This window comes from Physeter macrocephalus, chromosome 8 (assembly GCF_002837175.3).
Source record: "Physeter macrocephalus isolate SW-GA chromosome 8, ASM283717v5, whole genome shotgun sequence".
In the NCBI taxonomy this organism is placed as follows: domain Eukaryota; kingdom Metazoa; phylum Chordata; class Mammalia; order Artiodactyla; family Physeteridae; genus Physeter; species Physeter macrocephalus.
The window spans coordinates 87,265,799-87,289,909 of NC_041221.1; the positions used below are offsets into that span (position 1 = coordinate 87,265,799).

At 37.4% G+C, this 24,111-nt stretch overlaps 1 pseudogene; it reads left to right on the forward strand.

Annotated features, from left to right (window-relative positions):
* Positions 1–17,662: 17,662 nt before the first annotated feature.
* On the forward strand, positions 17,663–21,880 carry LOC102992321 (60S ribosomal protein L7-like; annotated as a pseudogene).
* The last annotated feature ends 2,231 nt before the right edge of the window (positions 21,881–24,111 follow it).

A 24,111-nucleotide genomic window follows, 5' to 3' on the forward strand; every position in this document is an offset into this window, starting at 1 on the left:
TGATCATTCCTCCCTTTTTACCCCTTTACAACTGACCCTTCAATAGATGTCCTTCTATTAGAGCACTTACACTGGGTTTATTATTTTTTTTCCATGGTCCCTGCCCTTGGCGATTGTGGGCTCTTTGAGGGAAGAAACTTTCTTAATCAAGCTATTTCTCTAGTTTTGAGTCCAGAGCTTTAAACACAGCAGTGCTTCATAAATATCTAACAAATGAATGAACGCTCACAAACCCAATTATTAATTCCATAGTGGTGAGAATCTAGGTAGTGTTCGATACATTTCAGTTCTCTAAAATAATGTTTCTTGAGCTTTAGTCATGTTTGTGGCCATATCTGATATCCCATATTATAATATTTTAGTTTAAAATTATTATTTTTAAAACAGAAATGCTTGTTTTTCAACCCTATCCAAAGCAACATTAACTATGTCATGGTTTTGATGTGATAGCTTATTTTTTCTAATGTACATTATAATGTATTCATAACAATTAAATTTTGTTTTTTGGCTGCGCCACACGGCTTTCAGGATCCTAGTTCCCTGCCCAGGGACTGTACTTGGGCCACGGCAGCGAAAGTGCCAAGTCCTCACCACTGGACCACCAGGGAATTCCCACAATAAAATATTTTTAAACAGCCTGTCTCTATAGCACCTAAAATCAACTTTTCTGCCTGCAATGGTACACATATTATTCTTTTGGAAAATTTCTTTAGTATAAAGCTTAGGCAAGTCTTAAAAACACACAGCATAGCACATTTTGTAGCTATGAAGTAGATTTTATGACATTTGAGTTTAGAAAACCAACAAAAATTTATATGCCAAATGAATCTCCTATTCTTGATACTTAAAGTTAGATTCAAGAGATATATTGCCTAACCAACATTTTTACTGGGCCATCACATTTTTATTAGCTTCATCCACTCTTCCTAATATCACAACAGTTGCTCTAGTGGTAGGAAAAATCATCCAGATTTGCCAGATCAGTCAATCAAATCATTGCACATACACTTACACACATATGTATATGTTAGGTGATGTACAGAATATTTAAAAGCATAAACTCAACACTTGCCTTCAAGGAATGTGGCGTTTAATTGGCTATATTAGTATATTAAAGATATTTAATCAGATGATTACATATTAAGTGTAGTATAGAAGAAGAATATAGGATTTTATAATAAGACACAGAAGTGTTTCCACCTAGGTAAGCCAAGGACGCCTTGATGGAGTTGACATCTGATCTGAGAATTAAAAGGATGGATAAGATTTAGATAGGCAACTCTGAGATAAAGTTCCACAATAGAAAAAAGTGTGTCCAGTGGATTGTGAATAGACTCATTTGATTGATTCATTTATTCACTCAATCATTTAATTATGCATTAAACAACTACATATTGAGCACTAGGTGTGCGCCAGGTGTTCAAGCAGACTCTGAGATAAAATGGTAAAGAAAATGGGCACAGTATCTGCCATCTTGGAGTTATAGTAGGGTGTGGTGAGGGGAGTAGGAAATAAGGCTGGAGCTTGACCACAGGGACTTGCTGTGTTAAAGACTTTTGTCTTTATTGTAAGAGCAACGGGAAACAACAGAAGGATTTTAAGCCGGATGGTGACATGATCAGATTTGTGTTTGGAAAATAATTCTGGCTGTAGTATGGAGAATGATGGATTGGTTGGCAACTATAGTGGCTACAAGGTCTTTGGAGACTAACAGAATAAAATCAAGAGATGATGGTATTCTAGACCAAGACTACTGTGGTAGAGCTAGAGAGAAACAGAGGAGGAGTACATTTAGGAAGTAAGACCAACATGATTTGATGATGAATTGGGTATGTGGGGTGGGCAAGAAGAAATGTCAAGGACAAATTGGTTTCTGGCTGGCACAACCACATGGATGCTAGGACTATCCACTGATATGGAACACTGGAACAGAAAAAAATTTAGGAGAAAATTATGAGTTCAGGTTCCACTTAAGGTGTCTTTGAGACATCCAGGAGATTACTTAATAGATGTATATATTTATAGGTTTAGAAATACAAGGAGATGTAAATTTGTGAGTTAATTGGTATGTCATCTTGGTTTCTCTGAGAATCAGATGCTGATTTGGAGTTACAAAAAAAGATTTACTGATCAGAGACGTGGAGGGTTGATACTGCCTATGAAAGGTAAAGGAGTGAAGAAAAAAAAAAAAAGTCATGGAACACTTTCACATCATGATGTTGATCTGACACCAGGCAGGATAGAGGAAGAACTGGGCAGTGAGAGCCTTAGGATGACAAAGTCCTGGCCAACTCAGTGCTGAGTCCCAGATTAAAGACTGACCACTATAAGAGTCCCTCACAGGGCAGAAGGCCCTCATCACAGGCTGGGTGCTCCCCAAGAAAAGCATGGTCTTGGCTCAAATACTGTGGTGAGTTCTGAAAGGACTGCAGCTGGAGGCTCTCACCTAACAGTCCTCCTCACTGCTGAATGACAGGCTCTTTCCTGAACAGAGATCTGAGTGTCGCACCTTCCTGAATTTCACATCTAGCATAGGTGCTGGCTGGAGACGTGTATGTGGTAAATATGCCCTATCAAGAAAACTAAATGTGAGAAGATAAAGAAGGGTTTATTGAAGAATGATTGTATTTAGGTGAAAAGTGGAAAAGTTAGGTGAAAACCATGTTCTGAAGTATCATAATGACAAATAAGAGGTTTGACGGATGCATTTATACATTTATGTATTTTTCAAATTGTTCAAGAGTAATTAAGTCTGTTTCTACAAATATGTTCAGTATAATAATAATAAAATTTAAAATTTAATGAAGAGAACAGGACAAAGAGAATAATGAGAGTAGGTGAAAACAATGCAGCATGAGTAAGTTCTTTCAAAAATCACATCATAAAATTATATACACTGAGTAGAAGTGAAAACATGGCTCTGAAACTTCTAGTTGCAACAAACAAGGAAAATATAATCAGCTATGATTCACAGTGTACATGAGACAAAAACAAATCAATTGCTTAAGAGAAACCCATTTTTTTTTTTCTGATACCAAGATGAGGAAGGACCTATGGGTCTTCATAAAGAGCACACCACATAAGGAACTGAGCAACATCTTCACAATAATTTTTACAACAAACACAGTAAGGAGTTACATAACTGATTCTTAAATTTCCCTCCAGGATGACTAACACAATTCTATGTGGGGGCCTAATGACTAATTCAGAAAGAGATTTAACAGAATTTAGAGGGGAAAAAATAGACTGAATGTCCTAGAGACCATCCAAAATGGATTAGGATTGAAATAATCTCATAAAAATCTGAGGACCCTGGTCAGAAGAATAAGCCACCCTACTTCCCATAGAATTGCCTTGAGGGGCTATCAGTGAACCAAACCAATAATCTAATCAAGAAGTAGATTTTGTTTCTTTGAGTTACACAAACAAGAACAGCGTGCCCTAAACATTCCCTGCCTTTGACCATGGTTGCAGACATATCAGCATTAAAAAAAAGTAAAACAGTGAGCTAAATATTTACCTCTTTTTTAAAAGAAAATATTTAAAAAGAAAACCCCCTACTCTCAATAAAGTGTTCGTAGGATATCTAACCTATGGTATTTTTAGCTCCACTTCATGAAATCCTTATATGAAACCATCTATATTTAAGATTTTCTCCTGATTGAATTTTTTTCTGTAGTGGTTTTAAATTGTGTCAACAAATTCTATGATTCTCCCTTCAGGATGTGGAGCTTAATTCCTCTTCTTATTTAGTGACTCCCTACTAATGAATACAATGCAGTCCAAGTGATGATTTGTTTTAGGGAATATTCTTCTTAAATATATTTAGTAAATATGATGTGTTCTCTTTAAATTTTAGTCAATAGATATATCCTTCCTAGCAGTATATTAAGAAATATTTAAACCTTTGAAAGCAGAGAGTAACAACTGATTTGATCTCCTTATATTTTGATATATATATTGAATATTCTTAAATAAAATCATCAATATAATTCTGTGAATGTCATTTTATGAGCCAGAATGGCATAGTAGGTCCAACTCTGCAGCTTTGGCTGTGTAACCTTGGGAATGTTACTCAACGGGACTGTGCCTCTGTTTTCTTCTCTAAAAATGGGGATAATAATAGAATATAACTTATAGGATTGTTGTGAAGAGTATATAAATTAATTTATATTAAGTACTCAAAATAGTACCTGACATATTGTAAGTCCTCCATAAATGTTAGGAGGAAAAAAGATTGATTCAGTAGATGTATAAAAAATTCATTTTCTTTAAATATAGTCTAAAAGAATATTTCTTAAAGCAAGTTTTTGGTAAATTTGATCAATTGAACAGTCAACTTTGCCAGTCAGGAATTGCTTATTCAGTAACTGATTTTTATCGTTTAATTTTCTATTAATTTCTATGCTGTTGATGATGATTATTTATGTATTTATTGTTTGCGATTGTGCTTTAAAATTTTATTTCTCCAAAAATCATGCCATAGATGCCGTACATGATTAAATATGTAATCACTATTTTAAAAGGCAGTAATCAGTATAAAAAGTCCTTGAAGCTTTCAAAAACTGGTATTCAGAGCATATATGATTAGAAATCTGATTCATCGACCAACCAGAGAAGGTTTCTCTGATATTTTACATCCCTAACTGAAAAATTAAGAACATTTTATTATATTATCTTCACACTTGAATATAAAGTTGCAGAAATACATATGGAAGGTATGAGCTATAAGTACAGGAGTTTGCTGAAGAAAAAATACACACCTTGAGTCTGCTAGATGACAAGTAATCCAGAGTCACAAGAACATCTTCATCTTTGCAGTACTGTACAATGTTTCCTAATTGCATTTAATGGAAAATTTTTATCAGATCATTCTTTAAACTAAGGGAATGAGAATACAAATCTCTGCCTTGTTTGATTTTGTTGCTAGCCCAGTGCACACTGGACATTAATTAATAGCTAATAGCTGAACAATTCAGGCAGCCTGTTTTGGATCCAAAAATATTCTTAAAGATGGGAAAGCCATATTAACTACAGTAAGCTGTAATATCCAGCTGGTTCTGCTGATCCCAAATCATAGGATTTTTGCTTTGCAAGGGGCTCTGTAAATCATCTGGCCCAAACCTTCAATTGAGGCTATTTAAGGGAAGTTTTTAGAGACTTCAAAGGCTTCATAAGACCGTATATTTGCTAGGACTACTTATTACAGCTAAATCCTCCAAGGCTTTTGAATGTACCAATGTACTGAAGAAATTATTCAGCTAGTTGAAGGTCACTTATTAAAATGTGGCTCTGGGCTACATGGAGAGAAAGAAAAGTGTAAGAGGCAAGGAGAGCCTGGAGGAAACTCTCATGTCAGGTAGCTGTGGCTGCTGCCCAGGCTGTGGTTGGGTGTGCGAGAATGATTTTAGACACGATACACAGGCTTCCAGTTCACCAGGAGACAGGCATACTTGATTGTCACACATGAACATGATGCTACTACAGTCTTCCAAGTTATGGAATTGTTTTACCATTTTCTTTAACCTTTTTTTCCCCCAAAGGAAACACTGGGTTTGAGAAACTTCATCTAAAGAAATTGATGATCTGAATATCATGGATATTTACTGTTACATAATACTTGGAAAACTGAGACCCAAAGGGTCTAGTCTTGCATTGGTGTAGCATTTCAAGAACATCCTAAACAGGGATTCCAATCTTCTTACACATCCCTTCTCCCCTCCAGCCTCTTATGCCCCCTGAGTTTACTGTCCATCCTACTGTGCTTTCCTACAAGGAGCCCACCAGACACTTCACTACCTCCCACCACTGTCAGCCTCCTGTGAAAGGTAGTTTGTCTTTTACTGTTTCCCTCAAGACTTGACTGAGTGGATTTAGACCTCTTTCTCTTGGAGAGCAGGGAGCAGGGGAAGCTAAATGGGATATGACCAAATGCATTTTCACTGGGGATTGGCATGGGGCATGAAATGGTGAAGGAAAGGGTACACATTTCACTCATAAATGCTTGTCCCACTGGAGGTTATGTAAACTATCAAACATTATGTAACCACATATGCTGAATCTTTGATTAGCTCTGTTTTATGCATTGGTGACTGACTTTTGAACCAATCAAACAAACCACAAAGGTAATTGAACCCTTTGCAACTTGTCAATGCCCTGATTGGTCAAGCACAGAGTTGATGCCTTATGATGGATGGTTATCAGAACAAAGTTCCTAAATTTTATTTGTGGTTTGTGCCTCACATTAAAATGATAAGATTATACTCATATTAGGAATATTATGGGTAGGAGGAAGATGTCATCACAAAGGGCTGTACACTTGCATCAGATTATGGATTAAAATAAAGGCAGACAACTTTGTAGCTTGTCTTGCATATGGCTCTATCTTTGGTGCTGTGATATTAAAGCTACATTTGGGGGAACAGAAACAGGTCAGATTTAGACAGACACTTTTGAATGTCACCTGCCTCTTTTTTTCTCTCTATTGGCATGCATGACTAAGTAGCTCCTATATTACATGGGAATTGGGTATTTATTACATTTGCAACTAATTTCTCAGATTTTCAGGAAGGGAATCCTGTATTTAGTACTGGGTTACTGGGAAGATAATCTTTATCTAGAAAAAAAAGGGAATTAAAATTAGTACAGTCAATAGAAATTTATTATTTTCCTATTCATAATCATTTAAAAATAAATTTGGACTTCTCTCTCGGAGACCTCAAGTATATCTAAAATTCTCAAAGACGATGAGAAAAACATGTAAAAAGGGAGTTCCAGAAGATAATTTGGAGATGTCTACAGGAGGAAAATTTGAGGGTACCTCTCTGTTTTGTGAGACTGCCTATAAGAGCAGTCAAGAAACTGATGGATGAATTTTGGTTCTGACTGGGCTGACAAAGATTTGGAGACAACTTGCTTCTGTTTTTGTAAATTTGATAGGTTACTATTACATTTTGGGATGTAGGTTTGCATAGAAGGTCACTCTTCAGAGCCTAAGCGAAACAACTTTTAAGTTAGTATGGTTATCTGGGGGAGGTCTAAGGTACTCTGCATAGTAGCAATGTTCAGGGATCACTGTCTATTATCATTCAAGAAGACACAAGTATATATATGTTATAAGGCAGTAAGTGCAGTATGAGATGAAGTTCCAGGTTTATAAAAGAATAAAGGAAGCTGATTGACTCTGAATAGTGTCTTTTACCAAGCTGTACCCATGACTACATCTGGTTCACATAAGTAACTTTTGGTTTATATGGTTCTTTCAGATTAAATTTTTTTTTGGTAATCCTGTAGGTGAATTACTTGCATAATTATTTACTATGGCTACAGCTTTTTTATAGCACCACTGACTTCAGAATTTGGTAAACATTGCTTGCCCTCTGCCATACTAAGTTTTGTACATTCAATTCAATTTAATGGATGTTTGCAGAACACAGCAATAAATGCTAGAAAACCAGAGTACAACAAAAACAAAAAGCAGTAGGGGAATTGATTATTTGGCGTCTTAGATGCACAGGTGATAACAGAACTGTGCTTTTAACTGTATTCATCCAAAGTAGTTACTGTGTATTATCATTTTTTAGAGTTTTGGTTTTTGTTTGTTTCGTAGAACCAGTTTGGGTCTTTGAGTGTGTTGCTAAGGGGTCCAAGAGGAAGTCAATATTGGATTTATAATAATAGTTACCTTCATGACGATGGTTCTTTTACCAGCACATATCAGCTTTCTTTTTATTTACTCACGATGCTCTTGTTTGGCTAGCTGGCTTGTTTCATAACTCAGCCTGACCCCAGGACCCAAGGAATCTCAGTCCTTCTTATACTGGTTTTTAGAGTCTACTCCCATAAAGTCCCTTCACTGATCACACTGCCTGCCACGGACTCTGCCTCTCAGAAAGATCACAGGGCTCCATACTGACCCAGAAAGCCCTGGGACTCTGATCTGCCAAGCCCTGTCCTGTCTGGGCCTGACACATGATATTCTCTTCTGCAATCACAAGTCTGACTTGGAAATTGGTGTTTTTGCATGCTTGAATGTGTGAATGTAGTTAACTTGTAGCCACTAGCACATGTACATATAGCAGATTCAGAGGATTGATTCTGTTTTCTGAGAAACATTTGTGTGTAGCAGGATAATGTACTGGTTTCTGTCCTTTTTGTTTCCTGTTCTTATGCCATGCTGTGATGTTGCCCTTCTTGAGACGCAATGATGCCAGATACGGGGATGGACAGGCCGAACACAAGGATTAGAAGAAAGTGGTTTCCCTGGCAACAATAACCATGCGAGGGGAGCCACACTACTTACCCACTACGCATGTCTCTTTTCCTCTGCTTTAAATAACACAGAGGATCTGAATGCTATGTATCTGATTCTGAGTCATTTCTAGTGGATGGAACTACAGCAAACCAGCACAGTTTAAAAAGAATTTGGATATTTGACCAGTGTGCCATATACTTTTTCTATGTTAATAGACACTTCCCAAAGTATCTCCTTTCTATTAGTGTGTCATTGCTTTTGCACTTTTCATGACATGAAGCTGAGAAATAGTTTTCTCTTTCAAAGACAAAGCAGGTAAAGAATTTGCAAAAATACCAGATTTTTTAAAAATCATAAGAAAACTCTCATTATATCTCTTAACATTTCAAAATTATCCTTTCTACACCAGTGGCCAAAAACAATCTGTAGATGAAATGATATGATAAGAAAGGCAAGAAAGTCACTCTAAGTTAATAACTTCATTCTAGTTCTTTATAGTGCTTTAAAAAAAAAAAGTCTTTATTCTTTTCTGAATTCTGCATTTATTTTATTGGTATCTTGACATTAGTTTATTAACATTTTGATGTGATTATTAGTCATTGCTGATTAAATATTAATTAAATGGGAAGGAGTGTGCTGAATAATGCTCTCCATATTTGCTGGTCAGCACTTTACATTCATATATGTATATATCTATATCTATATAGATATAGATATCATCCAACACAACCAGGTATAATTTTGGTATCTGAGTATTGCACATAGCCTAAAGTCAAAAAACTGTCATTATATCTAAAAACAACTAACTATTGTTGAAAGAAATGGTCACTTTTTAAAATACTACCTCTCAAACGCTGACCCATCTTTGAAAAATCAGTCGTTATCCATTACTTTCTTAAATTTTCTGACTTATTATTAATAACTGGTAAAAATCTGAAGTACTGAATAGTTATACATTCCTGAAAAAAATTCTAATTTGAGCTAAACTGGGTAAAAGTATAGGACAATGCTACCAATGCTTGGGTTATATTTCTATACTATATAGAAATATAACCCAAGTCACAAACACAAGCTACATGTGAAATTTTAAACTTTCTAATAGTTGCTTTTATAAAAAGGAAGGACAGGTGAGATTAATGTTATATATTATTTAAGCAAACATCTAAAATATTATCATTTCCATATAAAACCAATATAAAAGTTACTAGTGAGATTTTACATTATATTTTTCATACTCAGTCTTCAACACCTGACTTGTATTTTACATTTAAGCACATCTCAGTTTGGCCCAGCCCTATTTCTAGTGTTCAATAGCCATATGTGCCTAGTGGTTACCATATGCAACAGCACAGGTCTAGAACATAAAATATCACCCAAGTCATTTGAGGTTCAGTTCCTTAAAAGTTAAAATTCTGATCCTATAAGTAAGATTTTAAAAAATCTATCTCTTGAGCTGTTTGAAAAGTTAATAGATTGACAACGTTTTCTGGATTCAAATACTAGGTGCTCCTGAAAAAATGTTTAAATAATCAATAATCATAAGAACTTTTCCAAGGTTCTTCCCAGAGACATTAATTAAGTTGATAATAATATGATTTCAGAGACTAGGTAGCACTGACAAATTTAGCTAATTCTGTTAATCCCATAAGATATTCTTGGAAAAAAATTCTTTGCAGATTTAGTATATCAGCGTGTTGTATTAGAATAACTGAACTGAGAATATCTTACAGAAACCAGGTCTTTGCTGAATTTCATTATAACCAAAATTTGGGGGATGTAAATATACACTGTGGACTGAGTGACTAAACTGAGGAAAACATGAGTTTTTCTAAAGGAAATTTCATTCCAGTCTTCTAAATTACAGAGATACACTTGCCTTCTTCTGATTGACATTACAGAGAAGAAATAGAGAAAGCAAGGGTATGAATGGTTTATTTCTGCCAATGGGCTGAGGGAAGAAAATGTCCTTTTCTCCCAATTTGCTGTAATATTTAGAAATCATTTTTAGAAAGACTGGCTAGCAGGAATTATAAGTAAATTTTTAATAATTTCCATGGATATCATAATTACATAGATATTTGGAATAAATAAGGAACTATTATGTGAGCTCACAAACTCATTTATAAGCTTTCTATTTTCAAAACAATTCGAGGCAAGTGTTTCATTTGGCGATTCTGCCTCTTACCATTTATTAATTCTATCAACAGCCCAATGAGATTTCTGAGAACCTATTCTCATTAGACAACTTGAACAAGTCCAAATTGTCAACAATTAACAGTAACCAATTTGTGAATTCAAGTGAAAAATTATCTATTATAAAATGGATCAGACTAATAGAAGAACTAGATTTCTACAGGGATGAAAGTGGCTTGTGAGATATAGAAGCAAGCAGCAACAAATAATTGGTGGTACATTACCAGTATACAATCCTTTATTTAATTTACTGAACCAATAGATATTTTTTAGAACTCCTACTATAAGCAAATTGCTTGTTCTAGATGAAGTAGGAACTCAAAGACAAATCGGATGTGAATTCTACATTTAAGGATTTATAATGTAGTGGGTGGAAAAAGACCATAAATAGCTATAATGGAGGCCCAAGAATTTTGAGAGATCTGAAGAAGGGAGATCAGCTTCAAGGGTAGGAGCTGGTATTGTCAGGTAAGTAGACAGAGAAACTTCCCAGGGGAAGTAGATTTGAGCTGGGCCTTGATGAATGGAACGAATTTAGTCTCACAAAAAAGGAGGAGGCATTTAGGTAGAGAAAATGCTAGCAAAGGCAAGACTCTTACAGGAACACAGGAAAAATTTGATCTAAAAGTGGTGATATACGTCTATGCATTTTCAAAGATCCTGTTCTGCATGGAAAAATGTTCTACAACATTAAGGTTTAGACAGCAAAAGGAAAATAATTTATTTATATCAAATGGGAAAGGAGCTTAGTTAAAATAATATGAATTAGAATTTAATGTTATTATCAGTAACAGTACAGGCAATTTTTTATCCAGTAAATTTTGGCTTTATATTTTATTGCTGATTTTTTTTTAGGTTATCTATATCAGATCTATAGATAATTTTCTTAGAGATTTCTTATATTACTTATAAGTTTAGCTTGAACTCGCTCTACCCCTCTCCCAAAATTTGATGAGTATTCAGTTGGTCTTATTCTAATTATTCTATGGCTTGATTATACCTAATTTATAACTTGTGAGCTTTTTGCATCTTTACTGCATCTTGGCTAGACAGCAGGCAGGTAGGTATTGATTTATTTTTATAATTCATCTTCCTTGCTGATATCATGGCCCTAATATTTGGGATTCTTTTTTGCTCCCCCAACAATGTCATTTTCCCTGCAATAGGCTAAGACACTTCTTGCCACAGCATACTTTTTTTCTTTTCTCTTTTCTTTCCCTTCCTCCCTCCCTCCCTCCCTTTCTATTCAAATATAGTTGATTTGCAATATTATATTAGTTTCAGGTGTACAGCACAGTGATTCAGTATTTTTACAGATTATACTCCATAAAAGTTAATACAAGATAATAGCTATGATTCCCTGTACTGCACAATATATCCTTGTTGCTTATCTATCTTATACATAGTAGTTCGTATCTCTTAATCCCGTAACCCTAACTTGCCCCTCTCCCCTTCCCTCTCACCTTTGGTAACCACTAGTTTGTATCTATATCTGTGAATCTGTTTCTGTTTTGCTATATACATTCATTTGTATTCTATTTTAGATTCCACATATAAGTGATATAATAGTTGTCTTTCTCTGTCTGACTTATTTCACTAAGGATAATATTCTCTAGGTCCACTGATGTTGCTGCAAATGGCAGACTTTCATTTTTTTTTATGGCTGAGTAATATCCCATAGTATTTATGTATATATATGTGTGTGTGCATATATATATTTATATACCACATCTTTTTTATCCATTTGTCTATTGATGGACACTTACATATCCTGGCTTTTGTAAGTAGTGTTGCTATGAACATTGGGGTGCATGTATCTTTTCAAATCATGTATGTTTTATTTTTTCTGGATATATACCCAGGAGTAGAACTGCTGGGTCATACGGTTGTTCTATTTTTAGTTTTTTTGAGAAACCTACATATTGTTTTCCACAGTGGCTGCCTCAATTTACATTCCCACCAACAGTACAACGGTTCCCTTTTCTCAATATCCTCTCCAATGTTTGTGATTTGTAGACTTTTTGATGATAGCCATTCTGACATGTGTGAGATGACATCTCATTGTTGTTTCGATTTGAATTTCTCTGATAATTAGCAACAGTGAGCACATTTTCATGTGCCTGTTAGCCAGCTGTATGTCTTCTTTGGAAAAATGTCTATTTAGGTCTTCTGCCCATTTTTTGATTAGGCTTTTTTGTTGTTGCTATTGAGTTTCATGAGCTGTTTATATATTTTGGATATTAGTCCCTTGTTGGTCAAATCATTTGCAAATATTTTCTCCCATTCAGTAGGTTGTCTTTTCATTTCGTGGATGATTTCCTTTGCTGTGCAAAAGCTTTTAATTTTAATTAGGTCCCATTTGTTTATTTTTGCTTTTATTTATTTTGCCTTAGGAGACAGGTCCAAAAAGTATTGCTACAATTTATATCTAAGAGTGTTCTTCCTATGTTCTCTTCTATGAGTTTTATGGTCTCAGGACAGACACTGTTTTTAGATTGTTGAGATATGTATTGGTAATGGATGCCTTTTGTGCCCCCATGTCACATCCCCTCAGCCTGCCTCTGGCTTAAGCAACAAGCTATGGTGGATAGTTTCTATGCATAACACCACGGCCCCACCTCAAGTGCCTACCAGGTCTCTCTGCTTTTATAGTTTAGGATTTTGCAAGCAAAGGACCATTCAGCCAGGAGCAGGGCAGTGTGGAATTGCAGGGGAGTTAACACCTCAGGGACCAACCCTCAACTAGTGGAGAATGGGAGGTGATGGACAAGCCTCAGCCATCATCTTCCCTCCATCATATGTGGAGGGAAGTTCTAAGGTCATGGGGGCTCAGAGAGTCCCTAACTGTACAGAGCCACAGCTGCCCACAACATTAATAGCTCACTACCGCACCCTTCACTGGCTTTGTCTTTTTCCCTGTCTCACTCTCCAGCCCCCTCACTCCTGCTTCTGGATATCACCTCCCAAATAAACCATCTGCACCCAAGTCCTTGTTTTGGGCTCAGTTTTGTGAAAGAACCAAATATCACCATTCCCATAAAAAAGTAGGTACTTTTTAAAGAAAATCAAGGCTGAGTAACAAAATGACTAAAGAACTTAGCCCCTCAGAAGAAAGCTGAGATGAGAAAGTCTGAGTCCCACTGCATGAATGGATTGTAACTAAAGGGCTAATTTATAAATCAGTTGTTTTAAACCTGGAATATATTTCCTAATGGAAACACATCACAATGATGGCTAGGTTCCCAGTTAACAGAAATGAATTAAGCTTGTGAATAACTTAAAATATGAAGTAGTAGATGTAATTTAATTTATCCTGTTTTCTGGAATCACACTGTACTAGTTAGCTGAGGCTACTATAACAAAATACCAAAGACTGTGTGACTCAAACAACAGAAATGTATTTTCTCACTGTTTTGGGGGCCAGAAGTCCAAGACCCAGGTGTCGGCATTGTTGGTATCTTCTGAGGCCTCTCTCCTTGGCTCATAGATCCGCCTTTCCCCCGTGTATTCACATGTTCTTCCCTCTGTACATGTCTGTGTCCAAATCTCCTTTTCCTGTAAGGACACCAGGCATATTAGATTAGGGCTCCAAATGACCTCATTTGATTTAATTATCTCTTTTACAACCCTATCTCCAAATATATTCACATTCTGAGGTACTTGGGGTTAGTATTTCAACACATGGATTTGGGGGGAGGGACACAATTCAGCCCATAACACATATTTATCTTTAAATTTTTTGTTACAAAGTATTTGATACATGTAAATAAATAAACACCAATGAAATCACAATTCAGCTTAATTATAGATACCTTTGCAACCACCTGCATTCTCCTTCTTCTCCTATCTTCCTCTTTCCCCCCAAGAAGTAAATACTATCCTGAATTTTGTTGACCAACTACTTGCTTTTTAACAGATTTATCACATATAAATGTATAATTAAGCAATACATTGTGCTTTTTTGAGCTTTATAAAAATAGCATCATTTGGTATATAGTTTTATACGACTGTTCCCTCTAAACAGTATGTGTCTAAGATTTATCCGTACTGAAGCAAGTAGGTATGGTTCATTCATTTCACTACTGCATAATATTCCACTAAGCGACTATACGTATACATACCTATTCATTCTCCTATTGATAGCATTTAACTTGTTTCCAGGTCTTTTGTTATTAATTATGCTGCTCTTGTTGTATGTATTTCTTTCATAAGTGTAAGACAGATGCTCTGTACCCAGGAGTGGAATTGCTGGGTTATAAGAAATGTGATTACTCACCAGAACAAGATAGTTACCAAATTGTTTTCAGAGTGGTAGTGCCAGTTTATGTTCACACCAACAGTGTCTAAGATCCCTTTGATGGTTTGTACTGTGGCCAATACATGACATTGTCAGGCTTGTAAATTTATGCCAATGATGTTATGATGTCAAATAATAGCAAATTATTTATAATTTACATTTTCCTAACAAGTAATAATTGTTATGAACCTCTTTTATTACGTTTATGAGATATACATGTTTTCTCTTCTAAGAAATACCTGTTTTCCTTTTTTTTGGCCCATTTTTCTTCTGAATCTTCTTTTGTCTTCTTTTTATTTACAAAAGTTTTTCTGTACCTATTTTCTAATCCTTTCCTGCCTACTTGTTGAAAATATCTTATTTCAGTTTGTAGTATCTTTTCATTTCCTTTATGTGTATTTTGATGAACAGAGATTCTTAATTTTAATGTAGTTAAACTTAGCAGTCTCTTCTTTTATAATTATTAATTTTTGTGCATTGTTTGAAAAATTCTTCCCTATCCTGAGGTCAGTTTTTCTCCTAAACTTTTTATCTTATGGATATTTCTTTTTATGTCTTGTTTAAGAAATCCTTTCCTATGATGTCACAAATATATTTTCTCTAAAATGTTTATGGTTTATCCTTCACGCTTATGTTTATTTCTTCAGTAATGGACTTTTGCATATGGCATAAGGTAGAAACCTACTTGCATTTTCCTTCTACATGGATAATCAATTATTCTATCAATGTTAGAATAAAGCCACCACTAAGTTTTTGTACCTATTGCTAAGTATTCCTGTTAAATCTGAAACTTTAGAAAGAGGAGGAGGTATATATGCAGTCATAAGCATAAAAATATATCAACAGTCAGAAGCCATTCAGTTTTTTTGTTAGCCGAACAGCTAGTGGAGGTTATGAAAAAGAAGGAAGAATGGGGCTTCCCTGGTGGCGCAGTGGTTGAGAGTCCGCCTGCCGATGCAGGGGATACGGGTTCGTGCACCGGTCCGGGAAGATCCCACATGCCGCGGAGCGGCTGGGCCCGTGAGCCACGGCCGCTGAGCCTGCGCGTCCGGAGCCTGTGCTCCGCAACGGGAGAGGCCACAGCAGTGAGAGGCCCGTGTACCGCAAAAAAAAAAAAGAAGGAAGAATGATTTCCACTACAGAGAACTTTCAATGCTGTATTGAAAGGGAGAGGGTAGAAGAAAGGAAAAAACAAAAAGGAAATGGGTGTCCAGTTAGGGTGAAGACAGTGAGATGTATCCTAAATAGGAATCATTTATAATGTACAGGATATTCATAAGCCTGAATGTGGAATCAGAAACCATCTGACCTTAACCTTAAAATATATATGTTTTTAAGAAGACCTTTATTTATTGTCTACTTTAATTCCTTCATCTTGTCAGATATACATGGAAGAAACAGATATATGAAGTGACTACCCAAAAGACACATGGTGGGTTAGGGGCAAAGCTGTGATTATAGTTTAGGTCAGACTTGTGAGGGTAGTAGCCCTATAGCCAAATAAAAAATGACAGGGATACACACTATTTGTTTTTATCCATCAACACAGTTTGAAAACTTTTTTGACTTTTCTTTATTTGCTAAATGTATAGAAATGTAAACCCTAGCATAATGTAAAAGACACATTTTGAAAATTTTATTCTTTATGCCTCTACCAAGAAGGAACTTTAAGCCTAAAGATAATTTCTATCATATTCTTAGCATGAGTGGATTTCATCTTTTAAAGCTTATCAGTTGGCTTCAGTGTGGAAAACATAAGCAATAAAATATTTCTCTCTTGATAAACAAGTTGAACGTTCTCACCGCTGGTTAGCATGAATAGTTTTGTTTGGCTACTGACAGATAATAGTTTGAGGATAGCATAAAAGAGTAACCAAAAAACACACATGTTTAGCTCCACTAGACTTCTTTTATAGCTGATAAAATGTTAACAAAGCTCACAAGCTATGATCCATGTATTTATGACTTGAGGTTCTATAATTTTATTTTCTCTTGTGGACAAAACACACAATAACTATAATAATTTGTCTTATAGATAGAATTTTCATTCTTTGACAAAGATGTACCATTGTGGGTTATAGCACTTGACTGCCCGGAAATTATTTCTCAGCCTAGTATCTACAAAAGCAACTTTTACGTTATAGATATGCATCAGGAACTTGGAACTCTGGAGGGAGGTTCTTCCTTTCTTCTTTAAAACAAAATTGTTCTACAAATAGCTAGTGAGTCATCAACTTCTTAGGTTTATGAAGTACTGTTCAAGTTATTTCTTAATTTTTTGCATCCTTAAAACTTGACTATCTCTTAACATTGTCGCTATATCAAAAGATGGACCAAAACCACAAAGTGAGACCAGATCATTTTATAGGAAAGTGAAATACAGAGTAGAGCAAAGGGAATGTTATTGGTAAGAATTTATCTTTAAATAAAGATTATAATAAGAGCTTTAAATACAAATTTAAAATAGTCTTATAGGTGCCTGGCAAGATGGCAGAGTAGGAAGACCTTGAGCTCACCTCCTCTCATAGTCACACCAAAATTACCACTATTTACAGAGCAACTGTTGATGAACGATACTGGAATCTAGCAGAAAAGATCTTCTATTATACAACTAAAGATATAAAGAAGGAAACACAATGAGAAAGGTAGGAGTTAAGAACCATACCCTCGAGTGGGTGATACACAAACAGGAAGGCAATCAAAACTGCAGATGTTCTCCCCAAGGAGCAATGGGTCTCTGCAGCCCAGGGGTGCTTCACCAGGAAGACAAGCCCCCAGAACGTTTGGCTTTGTAGGCCAGATGGACTTACTTTTGGAGACACAGAGGGCTGTGGGAAATAGAGAAATCGCACGTGCTCCAGGATCCAAGGTAGAAGCAGTAATTTGAAAGGATCCTGGGTCAGACCTATCCTTTCATCATGGAGAGCCTCCCAGACAGGCAGGAGGCAACTGGAGCTCACCCTGGGGACATGACATTGGTGGCAGCTATTTTCAGGAGCTTGTTCTACCATGTGGACTCTCTTTCTGGTAAGCATCATTTTGGAATCCTCCCTCTAGGTTATTAATGCTAGGACCCAACTCTGCCCACAAGCCTGTTGGCACTAGTACTCAGATGCCTCAGGCTAAGCAGCTAGAAACACAGCACCATCTACCAACAGGCCTTCTGCCTTAAGACCCCCTGAGCCCACAGCTGCCCCAGGACGTAGCCCTGTCCACCAGAGGGACCAAGACCCAGCAGCACATACCAGGGCAACAGCACTAGCCCCGGGACCCCCAGGACCCTGCAGCCAGAGACCTCAGGACCCAGCTCTGCCCACTAGTGGGCAGGCACCAACCCTAGGACCCCTTGCTCCCTGGCCGTATCCAGCAGTGAGCTGGCACTAGCCTCAGGACCAGCCTCACCCACAAGTGGACAGAAATTAGCCCTGGGACCCCCTGGGCCCCAGCCCCACCAACAAGCAGGTGGACACCAGCCCCAGGACAACTGCAACCCCACAGCCTGTCATGATAGGACTCAGTCCATCCACCAGCAGGGTGGCATCAACCCTGGGACCACCTAGGCTCCAGTCCTGCTCACCATAAGGCCAACACCAACTCTGAGATAGCTTGGACCCCTCAGCCAGCCATCCCAGGATTCAGCCTCAACCCCTAACAGGCTGACACAAGCTTTGGGACACCCTGCACCCTGCAGCCAGCCATGTCAGGAATAGGCCTCACCCACAAGAGGGCCAACACCAGCTCCAGGACCCCCAGGGCCTGCAGCCAGAGACCCTAGGATCCAGCTCTGCCTGCCAGTGGGCTGGCACTAACACCAGGACTTGGCTTCACCCATTGGTGGGCAGGTACCAGGCCCAGGATCTCCTGGGCCCTGATGCCACCCATCAGCAGGTAGACAGCGACCCCAGGACAACCACAGCCCTTCACCCTCCCTTGTCAGGACCCAGCCAACCCACCAGCAAGCTGGCACCAGACCCAGGATGCCATGGGTCCTGGCCCCACAAAACAGCAGGCCAACACTAGCTCCGAGATGCCTTTGACCCCTCAGCCAGCTGCCTAGGATCCCATCCTATTTACCAGTGGGCCAGTACCAGCTTTGGGACACCCTAGAACCTGTAGCTAGTCATATTAGGAATTGACCCCATGCACCAGCAGGCCGACACTAGATCTGGGAATCTTGGCCTCACAACCACCCACCCCAGAACCTGGTTCTGCCTACCAGTGGGCCAGCACTAGTCCTGGGTTCCCCTAGGTTTCCATAGCCAGCTACCTCATGACCCAGCCCTGCCAACCAGTGGCCAGTAGCCTCTGCACAAGGCAGGGCTGGCTACCAACTGGACCAGGGGCCAGCCATGCCTACCAGACTGCAAACAGTAGTCAGCCAGCCACAACAGAGGGGCCCACACAGTCCAAATAGGGAGTACCACTAGAGAATATAGCTCTGATGAGAGAATGCACTGCTAAGATGCATAGGATGTCTCCTACAAAAGGCCACTTCTCCAAGTTGGGAAATGTAACCAACCTACGAGATACATAGGAATAAAGTCAGCAAATTAGGTAAAAAGAGATGACAGAGGAACATGTTTCAAAGGAAGGAATAAGACAAACCCCCAGAAGAACTACATAAAGTGGAGATGGTAATGATTATAAAGATTATCAGAGACTCAGAGAAGAATGAACACAGTGAGAAGTTTAATAAAAAGTTAGAAAATATAAAGAAGAACCAAAAAGAGCTGAAGAATACAAAATTGAAATGAAAAACTACACTAGAAGGAATCAATATAGATTATAAGATACAGAGGAATAAGAATGGATCATTAAGCTGGAAGGCAGAGTAGTAGAAATCACTGAAGCTGAACAGAAAAAAAGAAAAAAACAACAAAATGAAATTAGGACAGTTTAAGAAATCTCTGGGACATCAAGCATACTAACATTCACATTATAGGGATCCCAGAAGAGAGAAAGAAAGGGGCAGAGAACATATTTGAACATAATAGCTGAAAACTTCCCTAATCTGCGAAAGAAAACAGATATCCAGGTGCAGGAAGCACAGAGAGTCCCACACAGGATCAACCCAAAGAGGACCAAACCAAGACACATTGTAATTAAAATGGCAAAAGTTAAAGAGAGGGTATTAAAAACAGCAAGGAAAAGCAACAAATTACATACAAGGGAACTCTCATAAGGCTATGATCTGACTTTTCAGCAGAAACTCTGCAGGCTAGAAGTGGATGGCACAATATATTTAAAGCAATGAAAGGGAAAAATCTAAAACCAAGAATACTCTACCTGGAAAGGCTTTCATTCAGATTTGATGGAGAGATCAAAAGTTTTACAGACAAAGCAAAATCTAAGAGTTCAGCACCACCAAACCAGCTTTGTAAGAAATGTTACAGCAACTTTTGTAAGTGAAAAAGGAAAGGACACAACTACAAATGTGAAAATTACAAAAGGAAAAAGCTCATCAGTAAGGGCAAATGTACAGTAAAGGTAGTAAATCAACCACATATAAAGTTAGTAGGAAGGTTAAAAGACAAAGGTAGTAAAATCATCTATAGCTGCAATAAGTAGTTAAGGGAAACACAAAACACAAATGTATAAAATATGACGTCAAAAACAGCAATCATGGGTGAGGGGAGTAAAAACGTAGGTTTTTTGAAATGAGTTTGAAATTAAGAGATAATCAACTTAAAATAATCACACACACACACACACACACACACATATATATATACACAGAGAGATTGCTATATATAAACCTTATGGTAACTACAAACCAAAAAATCTATAAAAGATACACACACACAAAAGAGAAAATAATCCAAACATCAACTAAAGGTAGTCATCAAATCAGAAGGGAAGAGAACAAAAGAAGAAGAAAGGAACAAAAAGAACTACAAGACAACCCCCAAATAATTAACAAATTGGCAATAAGTACATACCTATCAATAATTACTTTAAATGTAAATGGACTAGACACTCCAATCAAAAGTCATACAGTGCTCTTTCCTGGCTGGAACCATGGAGGGTGCAGAAGAGAAGAAAAAGAAGGTTCCTGCTGTGCCAGAAACCCTTAAGAAAAAGTGAAAGATGGGACTTCCCTGGTGGTCCAGTGGTTAAGAATGCCTTCCAATGCAGGGGACACAGGTTTGATCCCTGGTTGGGGAACTAAGATCTTACATGCCACAGGGCAACTAAGCCTGTGCACCACAACTAGAGAGCTCATGTGTTGCAACTACTGAGCCCACGTGCTCTGGAGCCCACATGCCACAACTAGACAGGCTGCACACTGCAACTACTGAGCCTGGGCACTCTGGAGCCCATGCGCCACAACTAGAGAGAAGACTGTGCGCCACAATGAAAGACCCCACATGCCGCAATGAAGATCCCGCACGCTGCAACTAAGACCCGATGCAGCCAAATAAATAAATGAATAAATAAATATTTGTTTTTAAAAAAAGAAAAAGTGAAAGAATTTCACAGAGCTTAAGATCAAGAGCCTAAGAAAGAAATTTTGCCAAAAGATGTTTTGAAAGGCAAGGAGGAAGCTTATCTATGAAAAAGCTAAGCATGATCACAAGGAATACAGGCAGACTGAAATTTGAATGGCTAGTATGGCAAGAAAAGCCAGCAACTTCCAGGTACCTACAGAACCCAAATTGGCATTTGTCATCAGTATCAGAGGTATCAATGGTGTGAGGCCAAAGGTTTGAAAGGTGTTGCAGCTCCTTCACCTCTGTCACATCTTCAATGGAACCTTTGTAAAGCTCAACAGGCTTCAATTAACATGCTGAGAATTGTGGAACCATACATTGCACGGGGGTAGTCAAAACTGAAGTCAGTAAATGAATTGATCTACAAGCGTGGTTTTGGTAAAATCAACAAGAAGCAAATTCCCCTGATGGATAATATGTTGATTGCTTGATCTCTTGGCAAACATGGCATCATATGCATGGAGGATCTGATTCATGAGCTCTATACTGTTGGAAAACTTTTCAAAGAAGTAAACAACTTCTGTGGCCCTTCAGATTGTCTTCTCCATGAGGCGGAATGAAGAAAAAGACCACCCATTTTGTAGAAGGTGGAGATGCTGGCAACAGGAAAGACCAGACAACAGGCTTATTAGAAGGATGAACTAAGGTATCTACCATGATTATTTTTGTAATCTAGTCAGTTAATAAACAGTGACTGTTTTCAAATTGAAAAAAAATTTCACAGAGTGGCTGAATGGATACAAAAACATGATCCATATATATGCTGCCTACAAGAGACTCAGTTCACATCTAAAAATACACACAGGCTGAAAGTAGTAGATGGAAAAGGTATTCCATGCAAATGAAAATGAAAAGAAAGCCAGGGTAGCAATATTTATATTAGACAAAATGACTTTAAAACAAAGACTGCAACAAGAGATAAAGAAGGATATTACCTAATGATGAAGTGATCAACCCAAGAAGAAAACGTAACAATTTAAAATATACGTGCACGCAACATAAGAGCACCTAAATACATAAAGCATATATTAACAGACACAAAGGAAGAAATTGACAGCAACACAATAATAGTAAGGGCCTTTAACAGCCCCACTTAAATCAATGGACAAATCATCCAGATAGAAAATTAATAAGGAAACACTGGCCTCAAATAACACATTAGACCAAATGGATTTTATACACTGGCCTCAAATAACACATTAGACCAAATGGATTTTATACACACATATATACCATTCTATCAAAAAGCAGTAGATTGGGGCTTCCCTGGTGGCGCAGCGGTTGCGCGTCCGCCTGCCGATGCAGGGGAACCGGGTTCGCGCCCCGGTCTGGGAGGATCCCGCGTGCCGCGGAGCGGCTGGGCCCGTGAGCCATGGCCGCTGAGCCTGCGCGTCCGGAGCCTGTCCTCCGCGACGGGAGAGGCCACAGCAGAGGGAGGCCCGCATACCACCAAAAAAAAAAAAAAAAAAAAAAAGCAGTAGAGTACACATTCATTTCAAGTGCACATGGAACATTCTCCAGGATAGATTACATGTTAGGCAACAAAATAAACTCTCACTAAATTTAAGAAAACTGAAATTATATCAAGTATCTTTTCTGACCACAAGTCTATGAGACTAGAAATCAACTACAATGAAAAAACTGCAAAGAAACACAAACACGTGGAGCTAAACAATATGCTACTAAACAAGCAATGAATTACTGAAGAAATTAAAAAAGAAATTAAAAAATACCTGGAGACAAATTAAAACGGAAGCACAAAGATCCAAATCCATGGGAAGCAGCAAAAGCAGTTCTAAGAGGGAAGTGTATAGAAATATAAGTCTAAGAAATCTCAAGTAAACAACCTAACCTCACAACTAAAGGAACCAGAAAAAAGGAAACAAACAAAACCCAAAGTTAGAAGATATAGAAGATATCTAAGTGTCCATTAACAGACGAATGGATAAAGAAGATGTGGAATATGGAATGGAATACTACTCAGCCATTAAAAAGAATGAAATTTTGTCATTTGCAGCAGCATGGATGGACTTGAAAGGTATTATGCTAAGTGAAATAAGTCAGAGAGAGAAAGACAAATACCGTATGATATCACTTACATGTAGAATCTAAAAAAACAAAACCAACTAGTGAATATAACAAAAAAGAAACAGGCTCACAGATATAGAGATCAAATTAGTGGTTACCAGTGGGGAGAGGCAAGAGGGAAGGGGCAATACAGGGGTAAGGGATTAAGAGGTACAAACTATTATGTATAAAATAAACTACAAGGATATATTGTACAATACATGGAATATAGCCAATATTTTATAACTACAAATAGAGTAAAATCTTAAAAAATTTTGAATCACTACATTATTCACATGTAACTTATCTAATATTGTATATTAACTATACTTCAATTAAAAAATAGGATTAAAAAAGGGGGTCCTTGTTTGTGGAGGTTTCAGTGCTCCAATAAAATGCAATACAACTTTGATTAAAAGATCTGAAATGATGTCCTGTCCCCATTGGCCACAAATTGAGCTTTGAGGTTAGAGTCACAACATTTCCCTGGCAAATCCTTCAAATACCTAGTCACCATTTGAAAGAAAAACTGTTCTAAATGTAATGTTATACATTATGGTAATATTAAACCTTCCTTCTGTTAAAAACAAAACAAAACAAAAACCCCAAAGTTAGTAGAACAACAACAACAATAAAATTAAAGATCAAGGCAGAAATAAATGAAAGAGACTAAAAAAATTAGAAAAGATCAATGAAACTAAGATCTGCTTCTTCAAAAAGATAAGAAAAATTTATAAACCTGTAGTCAGTCTAATCAAGAAAAAGGAGAGCCCATATCAATAAAATTAGAAATGAAAAAGAAGTTACAA